The sequence below is a fragment of the Hirundo rustica genome, chromosome 9 (genome assembly GCF_015227805.2).
Source record: "Hirundo rustica isolate bHirRus1 chromosome 9, bHirRus1.pri.v3, whole genome shotgun sequence".
Classification (NCBI taxonomy): Eukaryota; Metazoa; Chordata; class Aves; order Passeriformes; family Hirundinidae; genus Hirundo; species Hirundo rustica.
In genome coordinates this window covers 21,885,608-21,904,660 of record NC_053458.1, presented here as the reverse complement: position 1 = coordinate 21,904,660, position 19,053 = coordinate 21,885,608, and the positions used below count along the sequence as shown (strand labels likewise).

Genomic DNA, 19,053 nt, shown 5'->3' with positions numbered 1-19,053 from the left:
GAATAAAAGCGTTAATATGTGCATGGTTAATGAGTCTATGAAATCCTGAGCTTCTCTTCTAAAACAGTCCTGCAGAATTCAGTGACTGGAGTGACTGAAATGTAGGCTCAGTTCAGTTATGAGACTGTGAATCAGTCCAAAGTTTTTTCTTGAAGGCACAGGCTTTCACAAATTTGCACTTTCCCTCTAGAGGAGTGGGAGGGGAATAAAGGAGCCCATTTCCTTGATTTTCAGAAGTTGAGTCATGGAAAGCTCAATGGATCAACAGAAACAAAAGTGTAGGGAAGATGTTGATGCATAATAATCCTATTCTTCTACTGCTCCTGCTAATTTCAAACTTACCTGCTGCTTATCACATGGTGGGAACTATTCTCATTATTATTTTCCTTAATGCTGTTCGTGTTCAATTTAGCACCGCGCATCCCATTTATCACAAACTCTGTATGGAAAAGCCATATGGTGATCAAGGCTGGGAATTATGCCCCAAGTTTCACACTAAATGCACTTATATGGTCTTATGGCTACTTACACTTGGTGCCCATCTGTTAGGATGGCAGTGGGCCCACTGCTACGTTGGCCAGACAATTGCCCTTGAGGATAGTTGCCAGACAATGTTTGAGCTTCCATGGGCAACACAGCGATGGAAAAACCACCGGCTTTCTGTGTATCAACATAGTATTGCTTCTACTTCACATAGACAATCTATGAAGTAAAAATGTGGAAATGATGATTTCTGTCCCTTGCAGAAATACAGGTCATGCTGCAGTGAGCAGATGTAAAAACCATCCAGGAGAACTGTTTCAGGTCAGACTGCAGTAAAGTACAATTACAAATGGTGCAGTATGCAGGAGATTTCCCGTCAAGTAGGAAACTACAAAGCAGACTGATGTAACGCATCTGTGGCAAAACTAAAGATGGGAGTTCTAAAAATCCTTCAAGGATTTAGCACTCATCTTCAGAGAGAGAAGATTCTATGACTCAAGTTGGTATTCACCATGTAGGAGGTGGGATGATCCTTGCTATTTCAAACAACCAAACATATTTTGCTTCATACTAAAGTCAAGGAATGAGAGTGTTATTTTAAGAGAAAAAAAATTCTTAGATCTTTGCAATTGAAATCAAATTTAGATTTTGAAGATAGTGCATGAAAATGAAGGTAGGAAGATAAAGAGTAAGGAATAATGGTGTGCATGGTACAGCAAATGCATTTTGCAGTGTATAAAAATAGAGATTAAGCTAAGAAAATAAAATAGGAATTTAGGCAGCATCAAGAAGGTATCAGAAAGAAGGGAGAAGTGAAAAAAGCAGGTAGGTTTTTTAATATCAGTTTTAAAAAGTACATTGTACACAGTCTTTGGTTTAATCTTGGCATTGACTACATTGAAGATAAAAGCAGTCCTGACTTCAGGAAGGAGAGGGAAAAGATAATCAGGAAAAAGCATTCAGTCTAAGAAAGAAAAATAAGTTTTCATATGTAAGGGAGCTAGGAAAAAAAAAAATTAAAAGCAGGTGGTAGCAATTGAAGTTCAGCTCTTCCATTGACTGTGTGGATTAGGCCTTAGAAGCTCTGAAGCCTTGATTCCTAAACAGTGTTACTAATTAAAAAACAACAACAAAAACCCTGCTTCTCTTAAATTCTTTCTGGTTCTGGCCAGCTCTCTTGTAGCTAGAGTGTCTACTCTGTCAAAATGTCATCTTTGCCTATACAGATGGTTCAGTAACACTGCCTTCTGTACCTGTAACTTTTCTAGGGGCTTTAAATTCTCATTTGAAAAATCAAATTAAGCAGATTTTGTGTAACTGAAAAAAAGCTTGACATTAAGACTTCTCACAGAAGTCTAAGAGTTTTGATAGAGATTTAATTGGAAAAGTTTTGTGTCTAGATGGACAAAACTAATTAATAACACAATTTTGTGGTCAGAATAATTGCTTATGATGGAGAAAGTTGCATGCCAGGTCTTGAACCCTATTTATTCCAGGAAATATTGATTTCCTTCATGTCAATGACCAGTGGACTGGTCTCTGGATTTTCTGGAGGAAATGGTCACTTTTTCCTTATCTTTTTTTCACCTTGTCTGGTATAGCTGGAACACAATATTAAAAAAAAAAAACCAAAACAAACAAACAAAAAAAACCCCAAACAAACCCACAAACAAAAATCCCACAAACAAACAAAAAACACCAAACAAATAAAAACCTAAAACAAACAAAAAACCCACAACCACGTAAAGGCTTCCGGTGTTTCACGTTTAAAAGGGCACACCCAGTGAAGAGCAAATGAGTCTAGGCTGTCACAGACTCTAGGCCTCAGGAGGGTCCAGCAGATGAAACTGGTTGTAGATCCAGTTTCAAAATTCCCATTGGAGTTTTGGCAGGAAGGTTTAATTTCTGCTATGATGGTGTTAGTAGCCAAGTTTTCTTCTCCAGTCTGAAAGGGAAACCACCCCCTGTTGAAACAAGTTGGCCAAGGAAATGTTTGAAACAGAATTCCTCTTAGTGTATCCTCTCACTTTTCTTCTGTTTCTAGAGTTTATTTAATAAATGTGTGTTTTCTAAAGTAATCATGCCAGATATTGTTGTGTGTTTCAGGAGATTAAGTTAAATGTGCTACATGAAAATGGAACCACTGAATTAAAACAGTAGTTTTTCTTAGAGTCTTTTTTTTTTCTAGTTTTGCACTACCCATCAGAATTTCCTCTTTGAGGACGGCATTGAACTCCATGTGTCCCTGTCACAGTGCACACAGTCATTGTAAGAGGGAGTTCTTAGTGGAATCCTCACTTTGAGATGTTTGTCCAAGTAAGACACCTTCACTCTGTAAATAAGGTTGGTTTCTTTGTGTTGACTTTATGGCATTTTGTAGCAATCGTAAGATTAAGAGGTTAAATCTGTAATCTTTAATACATCTTTTGGCACATTCACAGATTCACATTGGAGGTTTTTCAGATGTGAACAGAAATGTGAATTTAATTTTGAGCTTGGCCCAACATTAATACATGATAACCCAGTAACATAGTTCATTCTGGACCTGAACTCTTGCAAACACTTCAGTCTTTTAAGTTTCCCTGAAATAAGTGAAACACAGCACCTATTAGTAACCAGATGCAATTGAAGCAAAGTACTTTCACTTTTAACAGATGGGCCTTTCAAAACCAACTATATGAAACAAGTTTATTTTGAGTGTTTTGTTCCTGGAGGGACAGCATTTTATTTAGTCATCATTGGTCTTATTTGCATATTGTGTTTCATTTGTTTCATGTCCACATTAATTAGAAGAAAAGACTATCTTGCTGTAGATGACATTTCAGTTCCTCAATGAACAGGGATATGAGCTTCAGGCAAGTTGCATTCATTTGGTCTGTATAGAAATTAATAACAAATGTACTTCAAACTTTCCCTCAAAAATAATAATTTGAATATTTATGCATAAGAAAAGGCTATTTCTGACCCTTGGCCAAAGGGTTTTTTGTTGGTTTATCCCCAAGAAAATATTTTATGTTGACAGTCTAGTACATGAGTAATTTTTTAAAAAGAAGCAGAGTATATGATTCTTACAAAGCCTTGATCACAAATTTGTTTCATAGAGGTTTGATTATGACCTGAGAAGCTACATAGAAATGAAACGTCCAGTGCTCATTTCTATAAAAGTTCTAGACAGAAATAGCATACTTCCTAACAAAAATCTCAAATGTTGGGCTGTGTGTTTTGTAATGATCAAAGCAAAACAAGAAAAGGAGGAATGTTGATGTAATTAATAGGTTTTTGAAACCAGAAGAGACCATACCAAGGCTAGTCCAGTATATTCCTTTTGAAACTGCTTCCAAAACTACTTGGATAAATGTCTCAAAGTGAGGATTCCCTCTTACAGTAACTAGACTGAAAAAGTGCAATATTATACAGACTTGTATATAAATGTGCACTTCAGTGCCATCCTCGAAGAGGAAATTCTGATGGGTAGTGCAAAAGTAGAAGAAATCCACTCACAGTAAGAAATTTCATCATGTGTACCTCATTTCTGGAATGTGGACTTTAAAATCTCAGAAGTTTTATTAGGTATTATTGATAAGCAAAGCACATTCAGAGGACATAGCTTCAACAAGAAACCTCAAGAAGTCTGTAAAGTTGTGTTGACACAAATATTTTTTTTTTTTATCACATGCTTGCCATTGGAGGAAAAAACTCCTTTTCCCTCTCCATCTTTCATGAAGTGCTTTATATTTGCAGACTGCATACCTTTTAAGGTCAAGGAAAACTAAAGTTGTCCTTTTATCTCTGGCTTTTTGATTATTTTTTTGGACTTAGGGCTAAACATCCTGCTCTAAATTTACAAGGTTGTTCATTCTTATGCACTTTACATAAAAAAAAATCTTATCTTTAAAGCCAATGTGATTAGGGCATAGATTGTATTTAGAAGTTAATTTTTTATTATAGTTCTGATTTTGACAGGGGGAAATATTGTACTATCTCTGTGTTTCGATTTTATTCACTACATACTATTTCTGCCATTCACTTCCACAGGTATTTAAGGAATTTAACTATATTCCTACATTGATAATGTCATTCTCAGAACCATCTCAGAAAAGAGATATTTAATTTTGACTTTGAATTTGAATGAATTTTTTTTTCCTATCTTTTCCTTCAAGCTTATTTTCCTAGCAGTTCGGTAATTCTAGTCCCATTTCCACCTCAACCTGAATGCTTTGGCTTTCAGATGGGTTGCAAAGGACCACCTAGACTCTCAAGAGGGAATGACCTGAGTTACAGAGAAAAGAGCAATAGCTTTTTACACTCCTTGGTGTACCTTCTCCTTACCTTAATCTGAAAACAAAATGTCTAAACTTTGATTATGATAATAATTATTTAAAAAGCCATAGCCCCTTTCATGTTCATTGCAACAATAATTTTTCTAATTGAACAACATAAAAGAATCACCCAAAATGGTACAGGTTAGGTTTATTTGGAAATAATGGTCCATCTTTTGCACTAGATTTTACCTGTGCAATCAGAAATAAGAGTGCCAGGTTATGGCAGCTCAAACAAGGAGAAACTGTGATTTGTGACTTGAAATATTTCCTGGGCAGCCCAAAGAAAAACCTCAGACATTCGCAGCAATCTACTTCAGTACTGAAGTCACTGACACTTCTCTGCTTCTGCAACAGTTGCCTGAATTCCATTCTTTATACCTATATGTATTTATTTTGTTTCATTCCAGTTCTCCCAATACATTTATTGCAGATAATTGAACAGCTTACAAACCCAGTCTATTAAAACAATTGTACAGGGTTTTACACCCAGTCTGTCTGGGTCCCTATTTAATCTTAGAAAATGAACAGTATTGCAAAAGCCATTATGTTGTTAATGCAAGCAAATGATGTTGAAGGGAGCTGGGGTACCCCAGCAAATTATTCTGCAGCTCTTTTCTTGTCTGAGTTTTGTTAATTTTTGGGTGCTGCTCATGAAGCCAGGAAAGCAGTAAAGTCTTTGAAAAGCATGAAATAAATTCTGTTCAGTGAGTGGGTAATTGTTCAAGGTCATCTGTTCGTTGTCTTTGTCTTGATTGTTTGAATTAGTAGCTAATAATGGGGCTGAACCGTGAATGAATTATTATCCATAGGGCATATTTTGGGGAGTGTCAGGAAATATTACAGGGTAATTAAGGTTATCCAATAGCAAGGCTGTGTTACCAGCAGATGTCTAGTAATTACTATGTTTAAAAAGTGTGAGGATTAAACTAAGATTATAGCTTTTATATTGTCTGCCTTTACAAGTCAGACTTGGAATTTATTCAGTTTATTCTGCTGCCCTTTTTCTTTTGTTCTGATTCTGTCACTTAAATTCCAACTTAAACACAGGCCTTTCCTGGTGAATTAAAATAAACATCAGCAGATGGTATGCACTACATGTGTATACAAAATAGCTGTGTGGTTATTGAGGACTACAAAGATAACTGCATTGATAAATACTGCTATTATTTATTTGTTAACAAGTTCTGATTCCATTCTAGGGCTTGAACATTAGGTCTTTCAGGTCCTAAAATAGCACAAAGATTACTTTCTCTAAATATTTTTCAATACTGTAACAGTGTTTAATATGACAGGAGAACTCAATTGTTCATTTAAATTTAATTTATTGAGTTGGGTATCTTCATGCAAAACCAAAAGTCCCGAGTTCAAAGTTATTACTGACCCTAAGCTGGCTTAATGCTACCAGAGGCCAGGGAAGGGGAAGCATTTGTTTAGTCCCCGATCCAGCAAATTTGATTTCAGCAGATGGGCTGAAGGGAGATAATGTCATGGACAAGTATCTGTGGCATCTGGAATGTCTGGATTTAGCATAGTTGACTGGCACTGGTGTGGGGAGGCCAGCGTGGAAGCTGTCCGTGCACAGCAAACCTCAGAGGTAACAAGAAACCTCTCAGGAGAAAAGGCTGATGACTAGGAAGAAAATGTTAGGACTTTGAGTGTTTATAGCCATAAAAGAGGAAAAGTGGGAGGTCTGAAAAATGGAGGAGAGCTACAAAATTAACATGACAGGGAAGGGAAATAGGGATAACAGTGAGTAAAGGTTTTGAGCAAGTGTTTATGTGGTCTATGGGACCTCTTCAAGGAGGAACTCACTGGCAGATTGTTTTTTCCTTAACAATAATTTAAAACCCTGATCAAAATAAAAAGTTCACTTTGCAAGTTGTAGGTAACATCCCAAAGCCTAAACCCCTTTGATTCTGGCCTACCAAGCCTTTACATAATTTTTTCATCTGACTAGCATGAAGCAGGGTAAGCTTTTTATTTATTTCTTCTGCATGCTGCTGACAGTGCAAGAGGGGTTTACAGAGGAGCACTATGGATTTGGAAGTCTGGCTGCTGTGTTAGTGATTTCTCTTGGTGTGTGGCTGGCAGCAGGTGAATCAGCCCATGGCAAACACAGCTGGTTGTTGCAGTACAAGCCCCTGCTCACTCAACCTGAAGTTTCCTTATGCCAGAGATACCCATTGATGCACAGGCTGTAATTTCAGAAATCATTATAGCCACACTAGAAGGAATCCTCTAATGTTGCTTTGACAGCATCTTTGGCTTTAAAATAAGTCCAGCAAATGTTACATGTTTATGACAAAGGATTGTGCTGGTTCAAAAATGCCGATTATGTACTTGCGTGCCTGAGCAAGGAAAAGTAAGCAACAATAACCTGGCATGCCAGTGTGGGGAAGTGGCTCACCATGGACACAGTACCAGGGTGAAGCTTTGTCATGAACTGTCTGGGATGTGCAATGCACATTAATTGTCTTAATTGTATGTGTGATCTCATTAAAGTCAAAGGCATTTTTCAGTATCTAAAATTAAGGGCCTTGTGAATTTTTTTACTTGGCTGAAAAACATTCTTATAAAATTCTCACTTGAAATTAAAAATTAAAGCTAATACAAATTCAGAATCAAATTTAAATCTTCTGGTATTTAAAAAGTGACTATAATCCAAATTGTTTTTCTTTGATATTAATTTTCAAAAAACCCCGAAGTTAGGACTTTTCACTTATTAACTCCTATTGGAATTAATGTTTGAGTGATGTAGAGGAAAAGCTACATGTAAGGACACGGAAGGGCAAGGACAGGGAAGGGCAGAAACAACCAGCAAAACAGTTGAGATTTCTGTGGGTAAAGATAGAGGTGAAATGCAAAGTATCTCTGAATGTTTCTGCTTGTGATTATTCTGAGTTAAGGTCCATACTCACCCATGTACATTACAATGAGATGCTCATCTGTTTAGGTTCTTGACTTTTTAAAGTGGAGGCCCCTCATCAAATAAATTAAAAACTTCAATATCTATTAGTGCCTTCAGTAAAATACTGTAATGCCTCTTGTTTGTATTCCAAGTCATTGATATCCATATGTTAACATGATAAATGGCAAAATCTAATGTAAAATGCTCTGGCCTTGTGAAAGACATCCATATTTCTTGATTGTCCCATTATTACCATACAAATGTCTGAGTCAGAGCCTGTTTAAACTTAATGAGGGTATTTTTACTGACCTCCTTGTACTTTGGATGCAAATTGAAAACTATATAACTCTTTTCTTTTTTAATTTTTTTTTTTTATTAGTAAGTTATTAGCTTTATTTAAAGAAACTAAAGTTGACTTTCTTTTGGTAGAATTAGTTAAAATAGAGCAGTAGGGAAAGAGAAAGTTAAAACACCTAATCATACCTTTTGATCTGATTGTAAATTAACAACCACCAAATAAGTAAAAGCACCGCTGCTTTTATAGCATTCTGTATAGCTGAGAAAGGAGCTTAATGGAAAAGCTATATTTTACCCTAAAGCTTTTCTTTCACTTTGTAAGGAAAAGAAACACCAATGATCAAGTTTCCCTATGCTGAGTTCACTATTGCAGCAGTAATGCTTTGACTGAAATCTCAATACTACCAAACATAAACAGCAGTAAGCACACAGGGCACTGCAGTAACTCCCTCCAGTGTGCTAATAACGACCTGGGGTACCCCAGAGAAGAAAAGCAGACTGCAACTTCCTCAGGCTCTTTACACAAGAAGGAATGAAATCAGAGTGTTCATTAATAATGAAGGAATAGCTAACATAATGAAGATCTGTCATGTGTGAGACCTAGAAAAACCCAGTAAAGGTGGAAAATACTGTGGAAGTCGTGGTCTAATTTTAGGACATTTGCTGGTTTTCTTAACCTTAATCAACATGTGGCAAAGCCAGGCTTTTGCTTACTTTTCAAAAACTGTGTGCTTCTCTAAAACTGGGGATCTTCTACACTCAGATTAATGTTCAACAATCTTCAACATATGTAAGGGAAAAAAAAAAAAATCCATTCTTATGATGGGACATCTGATTAGAGACCAGAGGAATGGACCAAAACACTAATGCAACTCAACAGTAAAAGTTGATTGAACTAATGAGGTACATTAGGGACTGTACAGAACATCACTGGTTTAAATGTATGCTGGGGTTTTTTTGGCATGTGTCATTTTGCTTTTCACGTTGATGCTGTTAAGCTGAAGTAGGTTGTAGAGGGGTTTTTAACCTTTATTGTCCATCTTTTCCAAAATGAAAATAAAGAGTACAGAAGAAGATACGAAGAGTCAATATTTTGCCATATTATTTAAAGTAGAGGAATGACTACTGGTTTAGTCCCACCACGTTTAGTCTCAAATGTAGTGAAATGTTGCTATAAAACAGATGTAAAGTAATGAAGTTAAGAAATTAAGGAATTCTAGTAGACAAAAAAAGGACTTTTTAATTTTCTTTTTTCAGTATTGGTTACATATAAGAAATGGGAGAAGTTTGAATACCCTGTGTTTTTATTTTAACCTCAGAACAAACATTTAAAAGCTGTAATTTTGGGTGGATGATTACTAATGACTTTCTTTGATTTAAACCTTAGATATTTCTAAAATTATCTCAACAGACATAAAATTAACAGTGTATGGAAATGAGTGAAACAAAATTGGTCACATATAAGCAGTTAAGCACGTGTTGGCATGAGTGGAGTTACAGAGATAGGGAAGTTGCACTGGAGCCCTCAATTTGCCGTGCCAAGGTTTTTAGGGTTGTATAAAATGTCTTTTCTGTCTGCAGTCTGGGCTAGCGGAAGGTGTCCCTGCCCATGGCAGAGGGGTTGAAATTAGATGGTATTTAGGTTCTCCTCCAACCCAAAACATTCTGTGTGTCCTAAATCAGGTGTTTCCACACCGACCCCATGGCGTGGGCCAGCCCCATCCCAGGCTTAAAACCAGACATTTATAGCTTGAAACTATTCATAATCAAAATGAAGTTTCAATAAAGGTTAGTTTGCAAATCAAATAAGATATTCTATTATCATTTGATCTACGGCTATTATTTATTTAAAGGTTTTGGTTAGGCCACTCAAGTAAGACTCCCATTTTTCAGAGTTTTATTCTTGACATCATTGTGTGGAATTTGTGGCTGTAACTCTTGCTCTGAGAACTGTGCTAACAGTATAGTATGTGTGGTAATTCCTCGTCTAAAATATGAACTCCAAGGTAAAACGTGGTGTGAAAGCCTATAACTTTAACTGGTTTTAATTTCAACACCTTTCAGATTATTGCAGCTTAAATCTGAGGCGTATTAAGCTTTTTTGTGGACATTTGTTTTCTATCAATCAAGAATGCATGCTCCAACAAAAAATCTTAAAAGTAGGGGAAAGAATTTGCTGTAATTTCTTCAGATCCCTTTTCTACTTTTGTAAATCTCTTTAAAAATATCCCACCTAAAGATTGTTTTCTTTTTTGACTTCAAATATAACTTGTTTTAGATGAGAATAAATAATCTGATGTTTATTTTAGATCGGCAATTCTCTCATCTGGTTCTGGACTTCATGAGCATTATGGCTGGTGTTTATTTTTAACATGTTAAATCAGAAAGGAAATAAAAATGGTCATTCCTTGAAACATGATTTGCTGAACTCTTAAAAAGAAAAGGGTAATTTAGAAGGGTATCCTGTGACAGGAAATGACAAGCTGCCTTCACCCTGGTATATTGGTTTAGGAGGGAGATGCTTGCTCAGAAAAAGCAATACATTTTCAAGTCACCGGACAGTCTGAGGATTTGAGGAGGAGGCGGGGAGGGGCTGAGGCTTTGCACTAAAAAGGCTGGAGTCATCAGACTTTAAAATAGCATGTGTGGCCTTTTTCAGTGAAAATAGAGAGTAATGTGGCTATAAAAAGCAAAGTAAACTACCAGTTGACTGCCTCTTTTATGCCATGCACATCTTTGATGGTTAAATTTGTTATTTTAGAAAAACATAGGGTAGGTTGGAAAAGAAAACCCAGGTTGTTTGGCTTCAGTTTTTTATTATGTGAAATCAAAACGTCATCTCACACTGAAGAAGGAAAAATACTCACCTTTAGTGTTGTGTTAATGAACAGAACGGTGCTATCTTTTAAAATTCCATTAATAATATTATCTAGTGTTTAACACTTTAGCATCGTTTGTGGACATAAAATTGACTGTCATATTAACTTGCAGCTATAAAAAGGAAATTCACAGGTTCTCGAGAGTGTGAAGAACTAAATGTCCAAACTCTAAACATTTCCAGTTTTTAAACTTTCTCTTATGCATCCAGTTTTCTAAAAAATGCTGCATTTTTTCATCTTAATGTTCATTGGATATGAGAAATGTGCAAATCACTAGTGATCTTTTTGATTTTATAGGGTTATTGAAAGAAAATGAAAGAAAAAAAGATGTACAGATCTGAAGAGAAAAATGAAAGTAGGCATCTTCTTCTCAATATGAAATACCTGTAATGAAGGCAGGTCTCATGAAAGTTAGAGACACCTGTGGATTGCCTGAAATAGTAATGCTTAAAATGTGGTTACCTCATTTTGTTAACCTTTTCTTGAATTTTCTATTCCTAATGCTTTATCCAAGTAATATCTAATGTGAGGAGAAACTTTTTTTTTTTTCCCCTGTCTTAGCAGCAGTGGAGTTAATGTATGTAAAGACAGAATTATGAAAATATTAGTATACATTAAAAATCAGGTTTGAAAATGGGCAAAAATGCAGGAAACCTTTAAAGTATTTTAGAAGATCTAATTTTATTCATCAGATGTTGAGAACACACTGCTTGCTCTATTTTATCACAGCCCAAATCTACAAAGTTGTTCAGAAGTCTCAGGACTTCAGCTCTGTAAAAAGCTCTCTTCTCTCACTGCCTGGTCTGGAAACTGTCTATCTTTGCAAGAACTATTCTTTGGCTTCTCTAGACATTTCAACTCTTTGGATCTCAAATCACCTTTGACAATTAGAATTAGTAATTCATCTTCTTTAAGCTACACAATACAATCACCCTCGATGTAATTTAGGACATGGACCAACAGTTTGAGACATCATTTTGTATATGTGATTTTTTTTTTTTACAGTTAAAGTCATTAATAATTATAGCAGTTCCAGGAAATTTGACACTGTTGTATCAAATTTTTCCCTTTCTCTTTCTCTACAACCCTTCTTAAACACATTGAAAATGACACTTTCAGGGATTCATGTTCCATATCTTTTTTTCTACTACAACTTAACTGCCACCCTCTCCCCTTTCTTCTATAAGTTATTCTCCATTCTGAAAGTGTTTTCTAATGCTTGGAAAATTGCTTACTAAAATATAATGTTTATTTGGGGCGAATTAGAGCTGTTGGACAGCAATGTCTTGTCTGTCTGAATTCTTTTCATCTATATAATTTTCTGGCTATTCTTAATGTCACCTTTCCTCCTTTACTAAAGAAAATTGTTTTTATATGTCAGGCGGTTATTTTTTGGTTTTTATCTAGATACACACACAAATGGATTTAAATTAGAACAGATATTTTTTAATAATTTAATGAACACGCACTGTTAAAAGGCAACTGAGTCACAGCCATGGTATAAAACATTTGGGTGATCTTACACTTTTAACTTTGGGGAGTTGAGTAACTAATCAGTTCATTCACAAATTAGGAATTTTACACATTCATGGAGTTTTTTTCAAAGTATGGTCATAGTTTGTTCTACTATTCAGTTTTCTATTTCAAAGAAACAATAACATTTTCAGAAAAGCATATTGAAGTGAATGTAAAACAGCTTTCAAAAACGTGTTCACCTGAAGAAAGTAGCTGGAAAAGGAGCACAATGAGGAAGGAAAAGGAACACCTGGAGGAAAAATGTTACTGCTTTTGGATGCTGTGGAACTGGGAAGTTCCTCCCTGCTACGATTATATTGTGAGCTGGTGTTTGGATATTGGTTCAATGCAATGTGGTAACCTGAACAGTTCATGTCTGAAGGAAGTTCATACATTTGTTAATTAGTTTTAAATATCTGCCACAGGGCATGAAATCAATTAGGCTGAATATCTCACACAGCAAAATGGTAAATAAATCTACAGGTGTTCCCTCCAACGTGCAGATTAATAAGAAAATATTTTTATTATTGAAAGCACATTTCTAGTGTTTCTGTCCTTGACATAAGATAGAGTGAGTCATTTTTCAGGGCCTGCAGAGCTGAGGGTTTTTCCCACTGGTGTTGACGAGTGGGGAGTGTTGTGTGGGGAGTGGGGAGTTCTGTGTTCCCAGAGCGGGAGGTGCAGCAGAGCTGAGAGTGCACGAGGTGCTGAGCTAAACTGAAAATATCCCTGAACGTGGACCGGTGGTGGGAGTGAAGAGGCAGCAGTCCTTCAGCTGGGCAGACAAAACAGGAAAAAGAGGGAGGAGCTCACCCAAGAAATAGAATTATGTCAACTATTTCATATGGGCTACGTCTAACGACATAGAATGTGCCTTGCTGAGTAAGCCAGGCAAACATGTAAGCATAATCCAGCATTCAAAAGATTATGATCATCATCATCTCCATCTGTGCCTGTGTGTTTACACAAAAATGAAACAGAGTATCTTAGTTTCTCATGTAAGTGATATGTGATAGCCTTTCTCTGCCTTTTTCCCCTATTATTAAAAAATCAGGGGAGAGAAATTTTTAGAAATCTGTGAGCTAATGAACCTCTGGTTGTTGCAAGCTAGAAGAGTATAATAGAAAAGCGTGACTGCTTGGTACTTGTGCATTTCACTAGCATTTGTTGATAACCAGTGCTGGAGGCAAGCCTGAGACCACCACACACTGACACCAGCCCTCCAGCAGGGTCACTTAACCTGCTTATGAACAGACCTGTCACACCCAGGACATGGATGATGAAAGGAGATGTCCTGGTACGTTAGGGAAGTTGTTTTCTCCAGCTTAGTGTTGGAAGGAATCTCCAGATCAGAACATTTAGCCAGATGCTGTTCCATGTCTAGAGGGCTGGGAAAGGTGAAATTTTGCAATTGCTGAAAAAGAGGACAAGAAGCAGGGTTTTCTATGGTATTTCCCACAGTGGAACAGAAAATTAAAGGTGAAAGAAAAAGATGAAGCAAGGGAGGAAAAAAAGCCAAACCCACCACCACCAAAACCTAGTACACCTTCCATATTTCAGTAAAGGATGTGGAAAGATTTCTACCCTTCCAGGAGTCTTTCCTTTGGAGCACTCTGTAACAAGGCACTGTGTACTGCATCACTTTTTTTTTTTTTTCCTGAGCCAGTGTCCCTTTTGTTTCAGAACCTCTCAGGCAGCCTGTCAGTCTCTGTTTTTATGGCTTCATGTACTTCAAGAGGTCTCACTAAACCAAACAGCCCATAGTACTAGAGCACAAGAAGTTTTTCTTTGAACCTGCCAAGTGTTGAAGTGCCACACTGTGGGCAGGGTGACAGACAGTTCTGAAAGCAGAAAGCCTGCCAGGAAGGCGAGGAAGGAGGCAGCTGCCTGGCTAGAGCAAAGGAAGGTCAGGAGGATATGGGATGGCAGTCGGGAGGATATGGACTGACAGAAAGGTACCCATGCACGGCTGGTTTGCTTAGTGTCCCATGGAGGACTTCTCTGTTGAGGCTGGATAAGAAGAGAGCACAACTTTGGTTTTGCCAGACAAGGTGAGATCTGTGGTTCACCAAATGTTACACAAAAAAATCGGTGAATCACAGATGCTGTGTGTATTTTGACCTTTTCCCACCTATAAATACTATTTTTTTACCTCACAAAACACAAACCTTGTTGTATTTCCTATACTAGAGGGTCATTTTTTGCTTCATGATCTTTCTTACAGATTTGATAAACTCTCCCTCAAGACTCTGTAAGATGATATTAGCCAATAGTGCTAACATCAAAGGTTCTTTATTGAATATGATCAAGGAATCTCTAATGTCAATACAAGGGGCGTTTGTTTTGCAGCTGGTTGGCAGCCAGCCAGTTTCTGTGCAGTTATGGAGCTCCCTAATGCTGAAGTGGCTTTAAAAGCGTGGTGAAAAAGACTGATGGAAGGCCTACAACTCTAGACTGTGCAGGAAAGGGATTGCTTGTGTCTTACAAAGGTAATATTTTTTAGTTTATATTTAAAAGGGGTGGAAAGGAAAGAAAGAAAAATGAAGGTAAAAAAGCAACTCCCTATTTTTTCAGCTGTGTATGCCAACCTGGCAACCAGTGCGAATTAGTGAAATGTTACCAGTGACCCCTTTTCTCATCAAAGATGAATAAATTAAGTGAGGTAGAAAATTTAACATTAAATATACAGTAGAATAGCAGAAACTGTTGTGACCCTCCTTGCTAGGAATTTTGTGCCTCTGGATTTCAGTTCTTGTGGTGGCAGGCAGAAACACGAGACACTTCAGCCCTGACTTGATTCACACAGTGAGGGCTGAAAGTGGCCGCTGCCCACGTGAATGACCGAGGGTTGAATTTGACCACTGCAAAGTATGCATTCAAAGGAAGCTTAGCAGCAAGTTATTTTGGAATTTGTCCCATTTATATCCTAGGCTTGTGAGACACAGCAGCACCTCTACCTTGGGCAGCTGCACACCTTGTTTGTGGATGTTTCTTTCAATGCCATTGGGATAAATCACCCTAAAACTGCAGTGATGTTGTCAGGCATCTTCTAGCGGTGTTGGAGGTGTGGAACTGGCTGAAGGCTGTCTTGGTGGGGTAGCTGAAAGACAAACTAAAGTTTTCTCTCTGCTGCAAGATTTTGGAGCAGTGCTGCAGGAGTCAGTGTATCATCCATCTATATAAAGCTCAGATACAGATGGTGGCTAGCTATAGACTAGCTGCAATATGGACAGATTATTTTTACTCAGTTGTGTGTGAATGGATTCAGGTTGCTGCATTGTCTCCTTGGATTATGTATGTTAATTTTTTACATTCAAAAAACGTGTATCTCTGTCTCTGCTAATGCTCTGTCACCTATACAAACAAAAGCGTGTGAATAGTAAAATTCTGTCTTCATCCTGCTTTCCCAGCCCAAGACCAAAAAACCCACAAGTCCAAACTTTAGGCTGCCCTGAAGTGAATGAAATAAGACTCCATTGGTTTGGCATATTATTAGCTGATGCCATTGTTAACCTGTGAAGGCAGGGATAAATTTTGAACACCTCAGTGCATGGGAGAAGTGAGTGAGGCCTGAAAGGAGTGTCAGTGAAAGCTCCTCATCCCACTGCACTTGCTGGCACAGAAATGAGAAACGTTTTGTTTATAAGCTTAATGCTTTTGTGCTAATATTGGTTACAAAATCTAAACTCTGCCTTAATGCTGCAGAATGGGTTTGCACGAAGTGTGGAAGAACAGGATGAAAGCTGTGACACACAGCACGTTGTGGCGTGTCACTGGTGAGCTGGGACAGGACAGGGACGTGGGTTTCAGTGCTCCTTTTCTCGTGAAGGCAGAGAATCAAAGTGTCATAGCTGACAAGCTGGAGTTTGTGTTCACACTGACAGATATTCATATCTATGGATGTGAAACTTCCAAACAAGCTCGTAGGGATAAATAAAAATAAACAATCAAATGCTTACGGTCTGATGAGGGCATACATTTACTTCTGATTTGGAACCAGTATGTTGGAATCTGATACTTGTTTCGTTACCAACAATGAGCTATTTCTAATTTTAGTGGTTTGCATGGTCATTTTTTAAAAAATGAAACAAAATGTAAAGGATGGCTGTTTCTTTACAAGGCTATTTGCATGGAGAGTTTAATTAAGATGTGGTAATTTTAAGATTTTTTTACAATAAAAATAGTCTTTAATTCTTTTATAATTGGTGAACGTACTCATTAAATTAAAAATGTGCATTTAAACCAAAATGTTTAAATAGGTTTTTAGTGTCTAAAATAAAATTTTGAACCGAATTTAGGTCATATCCATAGCTTTAGTTGACGTAGAAGTATAAAACTGGCAAAAATTAAGTAACTGCTTTTTTGAGAATGGGAAACACAGAAAATCAGCTTTTTGCAATAGAAAAATTTTGTACATGTTCTACATTTGAATGTTTATCTCATTTGAATTTCCTGCATAAAAAAAAAAAGAGAGATGTTTTATGAATTAGAAAAGTGAAAAGAAAATATAAACCATAGGATGAACTTGTCTGATGTTCGAACACAAACATTAAGGATCTGAACAGCCTTGATATCAAACTAAAAAACCTTTAATTATGCACTGGAAGTAGAAATAAAGCTATTTCCACTAAGCTCTATAAAAACATTGCTGATAATTCTCTTCTGATTTTTAGCTGATAAAAAAATTTAGTGAAAAAATAAAAACCTGCAATTTCAGAATTTTCCTTTGTGATACTCTCCTAAATAAGTAGAGGAAATTAAAATAGTCACCTACTTGCGTATTGTCTTTGTTGCATCTTTTTGTGGATGGTTCTGGATACTGTTCCTTTTTCCCTCCTACACTAAGTCCTTCAGTCTTTTGTCTCTTACTAACTCTCCCAAATCAGCATGCAAGACAACTTTCTGAACTGCTGTAGCAGTCAAGTAAACCCAAATGGTTCTTATTCTAACTCCATAAAAAGCTTTCTAATATTGGAATCAACTGCAAATTTCCACTTAGCTTTTAACTGTTCACCTAACTTTTGATATTGTCCTATTTCTTTACAAATTCCACTTTTTATTTTTCCTATATTGCTGTTATAGAGAATCTCTAACAAAAAATGGAGTTAATGCATTTGAATCCATGTTCTAGCCACACAAATTGAATTTGCAGCTTCTCATTCTCAGGTTAAGGCATATTGCTTCAAAAGTTTGAATATATTTTACATAAAGGCCCACATGTGAATTAGCACACTTAGTAATATTAGCCACATAATAACAGTGTTATCAATCTTATTATTAATGCATTTCTAGTGGTTTTTGTTGGAGGGAGTGGTGATGCTGACTGTTGTGTTTGTGCAGTGGCACAGCAATTCCATAATGAAGGATTGCTAATAAAAACAAACTGATCAGAGTGCTCTTTTCCCCATCTGAGTCTGTCAGAGCCACAGAGACCAACCTTGAGATCGCTCCTGGCTGCCACACAAACCATAGCTGGGGCATGGGTTTAGTGCTGGAGCACTGGGCTCTTTGGATGGAGGTTCCTGGGTGATTCTCTGTAAACCCTCAGCATTCATTTTGCTGTTTTGCTCGTGAATACCTCAGAGCTAACCTTTCTGGTAAAAATTATTTTCTTTTTAATCTAAATTTAATCCACTCCACTCTATGATTAATTTGAATGAGTGGAATCCTGTGGTTGTGAACAGCCTTCTATTTTCAGCGGGGAAAACAAAAAGTTTTAAAATAGGTCTTTTTCATGTTTGTTTTGCCTTTGCAGGCAGCGTCCTTACACTCAGTAAATACTTCTGTGGCACTTTTCAACTTCAGCCTTTGCAGGCTGTCTACTTACCATTCTCTCATTGATGTTAACTTGTGCTTTATGAGGTCAGAGGATATCAGCGATGACTTTATATGATTTTCTTTTTTCAGAATTACCTATTGATTAACTGATTTTATAAATGCATTTCTGTGACATCGTCATCACTGTCTTCATGATTTGATTTAAATAAAAGCACTTCTCTTTTTTCAGGGGTGGGGGTGGCAACCCTCAGCATTCTATGTGGAAACTGGTTTGTATTTTTGTTAGAGACAGGTCTGAAAACAGGTGGCAGTTCAGAATTTTTGAATCATGCAATCATCTTTTACCCCAAACGAAGTTTGGGAATATTCCATGGAATAATGGTCTATATGGCCAGGTACCAGACTGTGTTGTGTACAGGTTCTTCTGCTGCAGCTGTCCTTGTTATTTTCTTTCTAACAAAAAACTAAACCAGATGAGAGCGATTATTATTTATGATAATTTAGAGTATATGTTACTATTAATACACACTGATTTCTGGGCTGTTCTGATACTCTCGGTTACTATCTAAAGAAACGCCAGTTAGTTAAATATTTTACTTGAATTTTGAATAATCATGTAGGTGAATGATTAGCCTAATAAGGTTAAAATATGTTGTTGTTAATGCAGTGTGAGTTTAAGTTGTCAGTTCAGTGTATCGCCAGAGTCCTCTGGAAAATATAGCAAACATTACATTTCCCAGAAAATTCAGCAGATAGTGGCTCTTGATAAAAACAGATCTTTCATGTGTTTTTCAGGTTTTGAGAAATTCTTTTTTAACTTCTTGTAATTCAATGAACATGGGATTATTCAGAAAAATGGACTGTATAGAGC

At 36.8% G+C, this 19,053-nt stretch overlaps 1 long non-coding RNA gene across 2 annotated transcripts in view; it reads left to right on the top strand.

The window, feature by feature from the left end:
* The window catches only part of LOC120756726 (uncharacterized), a 187,954-nt gene that overhangs the window by 95,423 nt on the left and 73,478 nt on the right, over positions 1-19,053 (top strand). The window lies entirely within an intron of this gene.